Below are 7,617 nucleotides of genomic sequence, written 5' to 3' on the forward strand. Positions count from 1 at the left end.
ACCATCTATAGACCTTGAAATAATCCCTCACCAACACTGAATCTGTCTTGATCTTGAACTTCCTAGTGTTCAGGAATAAACTTTTGTTGTTTATAAGCTATCAAGTTGATAATATTTGTTATAGTAGTACAAATGGGTGGACCCACATGGGTATTGTATTACTTTCTTATTTTTGCCATTCTTCTGGGTTTGAAAGATAATCCCAGTGTAAGTGGCATTTCCTTGAATATTAGGCGTTATCACCTCTTGATACTGTTTTTATCACATTGAGTTCTTCCTTTAAACATGCTTAATTAAATTTATTTATTTATTACTTTTAATGACATGGGAAAATTTCAGAGCCTTTTGATTGAGAAGCTGAGACTAAGGAAGCTTGTCTGAATGTCATCTACTCTCTTATACTGGGATAATTCCTCCAGAGAGGGGGGAAAAACATAAAAGAGATAAACCACACTAATATTTTTGCCACCTATACTCTCATGTCTGTGGAAACATATGTGTAAGAATATGACCAAAAAAATTTGGTAACAGATTCACAATGCGAAAGAAAAAGTAAACTTTAGGAATCAAAGTGTGTATTTGGGAGGGATTAAAAGTACAGAATTTTAAAACACAAATGAACTGGCAAGACATGGTGGCTCTTGCCTGTAATCTCACCACTTTGGGAGGCCAAGATGGGTGGATCATGAGGTCAGGAGTTTGAGACCAGCCTGACAGACATGATGAAACTCCGTCCCTACTAAAAATACAAACCTTAGCCAGGCATTGTGGTGCACACCTGTAATCCCAGCTGCTCAGGAGGCTGAAGCAGGAGAATTGCTTGAACCTGGGAGGCAGAGGTTGTGGTGAGCCAAGATCGCACCACTGCACTCCAGCCTGGGTGATAGAGTGAGACTCTGTCTCAAAACAAACAAACAAACAAACAAATAAACAAACAAACCCAGCAGGCCATCAAGGGTGGGATGACAGATGACGTGCAATTCGGTCGCGGCCAGTCAGAGGAGAATCCTGCCGCCAGGGGGCCAGACTCAAGGGGAAGACCACCTTCCCACCCCATCTCCTTTCTGGCCTCCCTTTGCATCTCACTGAGAGCTACTTCCTCCACTCAATAAAACCTTGCACCATCCTCCAAGCCCACATGTGATCCAATTTTTCTGGTACAGTAGGGTAAGAACCTGGGAAACAGAAAGCCCTCAGTTCTTGCGCTAAGACAGGGCTGACTGACTCAAGCCGCCTTGTCATGGCAAAACTGAAAGAGCACACTGTAACACAATGCCCATTGTGGCTTCCGGAGCTGTAAGCACTCAACTCTCCATGCTGCTTTGGGGTCGGAGCCCAAATGATCCCCACAACCTGACCATCTGCATGCTCCCCATATTGGTTTGAGTGGCAGGGCCCCAAAGAAGTGAGCCACACCGTTGTCACAAGCCCTGTGAGGTGGATAAGGGAAGTCCTCCCATTTCAATACCTGCACCTGCACCTTAGGGTCTGCAGCAGGGGAGAGAAGCACTAGGTCTTTTATTCTTTTGCCTCTTCCACTGCCTCTCTCCTTCTGCACTGGTGGCTCCTCCATAGTAGGGGTGAGATGATAAGGAATTCATGTGAAGAAGTAAAATTCTCTGTATGACTGCCACTCTGTTAATTCAAACCTCAGACATAGCTCTATTGCAGGTATTTACATGTTGCTGTTTTCATGTGACCTCCAAAAATGTAAATAACATGTTATTTACATTTCTCATTCATGAGAGCTGAACTCTCGGGATTCCATCTTCAACTCCTGAGAATGTCATCTTGAGGTTTGGGAAGGGTCTGTAAGAAGCCTGACTTACCTATAAGGATGGGAGACTATTAACTGATGAGCTGCAGAACCTTTCAGGCTTATCTGAATGAATCTTCCAATGTGTTGTATAGGAAAGTGTACTTTCTGTTCACAAAAAAGCATTGATATCCAAGTGAAAACTACTACCTGCCTCACGTAAATCAAATGCTTTTGCCTTTTTTTTTTTTTTCTGTATCATGCTTCACTACCTTCTAGTCTTTAGGAAGCTAAGCTATTGTTCGTCTGTGAGCTCAGAATAAGATAGAAAAATTTTATTTGCTGTGAGATTAAAGTTTGATACAGTAGTGAACAGAACATTTAATTATATCTGAAAGTAACAATCACCAAAATAAGACTAATCATATAAGTAAAAGTAAAGGAAAAGTTCAGGGATTTCTAGAGATCATTGAAGGGTAGATGTGAGAAATTTGGCAGAGCCTGATTGAACATAGTAGTGGAATAGAAATAAAGTTATTTCTGTTTTTCAACCCCATTAAAGCTGACCCACTCAATGCATCAGTTATGTATGTGAGTCATTTGGATTTCTTGTCAAAATTGCCTCTTTGGAGCCTCCTTACATTTTTCTTTTAGCTTTCCTGTATTTTTTGACTCCTCTGTCAGCCAAGTATTATAAGACTCATCCAGTCAGTAAGAGCTTCACAATTCACTTCCCATCCTCAAATATATTAACCGAGCATCTATTTCTCCCATTATATTACTGCTGATTTTCTAGAATGGATTCTTCAGTGTACATCTTACTGAGACTCTCTGAAGCATTTGATGCTCATTTATTAAACTCCTTTCTTCTTCAGTTTTATAGACACTATTTTGTCTGGTTTTCTCCCAGTCATTTGTATTCGCTTTGTGGGCTTTTACTCCCATATTTGCCCCTTAAACATGTTTTATCACAAAGAGTTGTAAACTAGTCAAATGTGCTTTACTTTTTAGCAGATTTTATTTTGTATATTTAAGATATTCAACATAATGTTAAAGGATCCATAGAGATAGTAAAGAGGTAGGGTAGCGAAGCAAACTAACATATCCATCATCTCACAATTGTGCCTCTTTTTCGTTACTTTCTCTTCTGTTGTTTTGATTTATACTCCTGATTGAAAATTCCATCAGTAGCTAATGACTCCCTAATGACTCTTGGCTGATGTTTCCCTTTCTCCTTGACCTCAACCTACATTTCTACCTCATTTAGTTTCTCATAACTGCTGTATGTCAGGTCTGTATGTCTCAGTTACCTTAAGCTGTTAACGTTCAAAGTAAAATTGAATATCTATTGTCATAAATCTGTTAGCTTTCACATACATAGAACTTAATGGCAAAAACGTATGCCAGGTACACAGACCTGAAGTCTATTTAATAATTATTCACCTCCCTACGCTTTCAATTAATTATCAGTCCCTCTGGAAAGTTTTCCTAAGTTGTCCTTTCCCTTCTTTGCTCTCACACCTTGTTGCATATATGTTTATTTTAGTGGATATATTGGAGTTTGCCAATTTATATGTTTGTTTGTTTCTTCCATTACAATCTATGCTTATCCAGGACAGAAAATATTGGTCACTTCCATAGAATACTAACTCACATAGAATCTGCAACCAAACGGTAAATGTCTCATACATATTTTCTGCCCTGAGGTGACTTTCACTACCCTCTTGTGAAAGAGTGTCATTTCTTTTCTCACAATAGGATTTCAATGGATCTCAATGTTTATGCAAAATACTTTGTAAATAAGAATGCGATGTATAAATATTAGCTGTCACTAACCATCTCAATTCCTTTGTGGAATGTGGCACAATATAAATAAACAACAAACAAATCAATTGGTAAATAATTTATGAATGCTTTTTCATTGCTCTTTAGCCATATATGATGCAAATTTTTATTAATTATTTAGTCAATTAGGAACGTATTATTTCACATAGAATATACAATAAAAGTACAAAAACACTTCAGTGAATTTCCATAAAAATAAATTTCACAGATTCTTTCTGTTTCCATTCCTGCTATCTAATATACTATTTTCTTTCTTTGTCATCAACAGAAGACCTTTACCTTGCAAACAAGCTTATTTGCCCTTGCTGTTCACTGAGTTTCTGTAACTAGTTTTTCACCTCTGTTTTCTACAAAGTGTATGAATTTGTTGTTTACACCTACTGCTGCACCCCAGGATATATGAACTTTCTTTCCAGTTACAATGAGGCTTCTGCATACTCTTGATCTTTATTCTCCTTCATCACTTTGCAGCATGTAGGTTTGTTGATCACTTCCTTGTGGACATACTTCTTTATCATTTAAATATTGTTCTATTCCAGCTGCTCTCTCTGTCGCACTTTCTCTTCATGATAGAGAAAGCAATATATTTCCATTGACATAGCCAGTCAACAAGCACATATTCAATATCTCCTATGAGTCAGCCTTTTGCAAATGATAACAAAAACCTGTTCCCAAGACATTTTGTGGGGAAGACAAATCTGTAAGAAATATGAAAATTGAGTTATTCATAGCAGTGAGATCACAGTGAAGAGGCTGAGAGACATAGGTATTCTGAATGAATGAGGGTTAATATGACTATTTAATCAAAATAACAGTAAATGAAGAACTACATATCATATGTTAATGAGTTTCTCTAAAATATTTATTTCTATACAAGACAATGAGAAATTCAGCTATGAATCACTGATAGAAAATCACAAAATATAAATCAAAAACAGATTTACATTCACAAATAGTATTGCTTTATGAATGTCTATGCTAATTTCCCACTGTGTATAATTAATGTTTCCTTTAATCAACTCACTTGGACAATGAGCTATGTGGTATTTTTATAATATTTTTACAAATCCGATACACCGTACACGTAATTTAAGTGCAGTAAATCCGATACACCGTACACGTAATTTAAGTGCAGTAAATCTGATACACCATACACGTAATTTAAATGCAGTAGTCTGCTGTAGCCCAAAGCTTTTATCATGGCTTTTGTGACATTTCAGACTGATAGGATGTCTCCTGTCACTCAGAATGATCTTGCACAGCCTTGTTTTGAGTAGTTATGCATATGAAAAATAAACCTTGGTGACATTTTCTTCTCCAATTTAAAGCAGCAATTTCTTCCATATCTGCCTGTTTTATTGATTACTGTCACTGGTGAAAAAGAATTGTCTGTAACCCAATATAGACAAAAATGAATAGTGTTGCAGATTAACTATAAATATAACCTAGCTACGTAAATTATGTCAATTTGAGAAATATTGTTTCTAGAAGAAATACAAATACAGGAGAGGTGAAACACACGGTTTATGAAACAATGTTTTTTTACAAAATCAAAGCTAACTATTTATTCCTTCTTTCCTTTTTCTCTTCTCTTTTTTTTCATTTTTGCATTGTATTGACTAATCTTCATTTCAGTTTATTAATGTATAAAACTGGGACACCAATCATACTTGCCTCACATGATGGCTGTGAGGATTAAATATGGGATGTTCACAATAGTCACTGGCACACAGTAACTGCTGTATATGTGCTGTAATGTTATTTCATCATATCTTTAACAATTTCTTACAGGACATTTGAATACTCTGTACCTTTCAAAACTCCTGATACTTACACTTTGACTCCGATACTACTATTCTGTCCTTTACACAGTGTGTGATAGGTAGAATTGATCCCAAAACTGTCTATGCACTAATGGCTGGAAGCTGTGAATATGCTACCTCGCAAGACAAGAGTGATTGAGGTTAAGGACTTTAAAATTGGGAGAGGAGCACGGAGTGGAAGGGTGACATCTATTTACTCACATGAGCTTTTAAAACAGAATACTATCTGTCTGGAATCAAGTATGATGCAGCAGAAGGTAAAAGAGAGATATTTTTACAAAGACAACTAAATGGCCAACGTCTGCACTGCTACTGAAGGCCAGAGGCAATAAACTGAGAGAAAGATGAGAAAGACAGCCAGAGAGCCAGAGCAAGAGCCACGGTGAGAACGAGAAACAGCGATGGCATAGACACAAGAAGAAGGAGGAGGAGGAAAGGAGAAAGAGATATATAAAAACCAGTCAAAGCTAGTTAGAAAATAAAAAATATAGAGAAGCACCATTTAAAAGAGAAACAAAAATCTAAAATATTTAAGAATATAGCTTATCAAAAATTACAGAAAACATGATTAAAAGAAAATTGAAAAAATCTGATTGAAAGACAGTAGATTTTCATCTGAAGCAAAACGAAACAAAACAAAAAAACAATCCAACAGCAGTAAGTTAGATAGTTTTCAAAGACAAGGCCATTCTGAGAAAAAGCAAAACAAAACATAAATGGAGGAAAATTGTGCTTGATATCAAGACTATATTGTAAAACATACTAATTAGAATCAAGTAATTGTGCAGAATTCTACAAATAGACTAATGTAATGATATAAAGGGTCAGATAACTATATACATATATTAGACTGTAATTTGGTAGCAGAAGCATTAAATACTCAGAAAAAGGCGATTTAATATTTTTTTCAAAAAAAAAATAAATAAATTGAACAAATATGAAAAGAACAAAATGATAGAGGCATGAGGCAACCAAATGCCAAGCAAGATAGAAAAGTGTCCCTGAAGGATCTCCAACCTGTCTCACAAGTGTTTACATAAGATGTTTTGTACACATAAGGGAACCTGCACAGGGGACTTGCCTGCGCATGTCCACAGTGGACTACAGGCCCACATGCACTAGGGGAGCGTTTGGAGCCCCAGAAATTTGGGCCTTATATAGGGGAGGAGACTGCCCTCTTACACTTGTAGGTGGTGGCCCTGGTATTCAGTTCGTGAGGTGGAAATCTGCATGCAGGACCCGTGTCTTTGCTCAGAGCTTTCCTTTCACTTAATTCCATCCTCCTCACCCTTCAATGCATCCATATGCTTAATTTTTTTCTGGTTATGAGACAAGAACCTGGATTTAGCTGAACTAAGGAACAGAAATCCTGCATCAAAATTAGATATCAAATTGCTCAATGTGGTCCAAACATGAAAATTAAATAATTTAGTATTTCGAGAAAAATCATAGGGAAAATCACTTTACCTTTACAAAGGCGAGTATGTGTTAAAGAAAAAAAGTGCAAAGCAACATAAATATATATACACAAAATACAGGAGCACCCAGATACATAAAGGAAGCCCTGAATGACCTACAAAGATACTTAGGCTCCTGCACAATGATAGTGGGAGACTTTTATACTCTACTGTCAATATTAGACAGATCAACAAGACAGAAAATCAACAAGGAAATCCAGGACTTGAATGCAGATCTGAACCAAGCGAACTTAATAGACATTTACAGAACTCTTAACCCCAAATCCACAGAATAAATATTCTTCTCAGCACCACATCGCACCACCTGTAAAATCGACCACGTAATTGTAATTAAATCACTCCTCAGCAAATGCAAAAGAACGGAAATCATAACAAACAGTCTCTCAGACCACAGGGCAATCAAATTAGAACTCAGGATTAAGAAACTAACTCAAAACCACACAACTTCATGGAAACTGAACAACATGCTCCTGAATATCAACTGAATAAATAATGAAATGAAGGCAGAAATAAAGATGTTCTTCAAAACCAACAAGAACGAAGAAACAACATACCAGAATCTCTGGGACACATTTAGAGTGGTGTCTCTGGAACACCACTCTAAATGTGTCCCAGAGATTCACAGCAACAAATGCACACATGAGGAGCAAGGAATGATCTAAAATTGATACCCTATCATCAAAATTGAAAGAGTTAGAAGAGCAAGTTCAAAAAA

This window comes from Cebus imitator, unplaced genomic scaffold (genome assembly GCF_001604975.1).
Source record: "Cebus imitator isolate Cc_AM_T3 unplaced genomic scaffold, Cebus_imitator-1.0 Scaffold47, whole genome shotgun sequence".
Taxonomy (NCBI): domain Eukaryota; kingdom Metazoa; phylum Chordata; class Mammalia; order Primates; family Cebidae; genus Cebus; species Cebus imitator.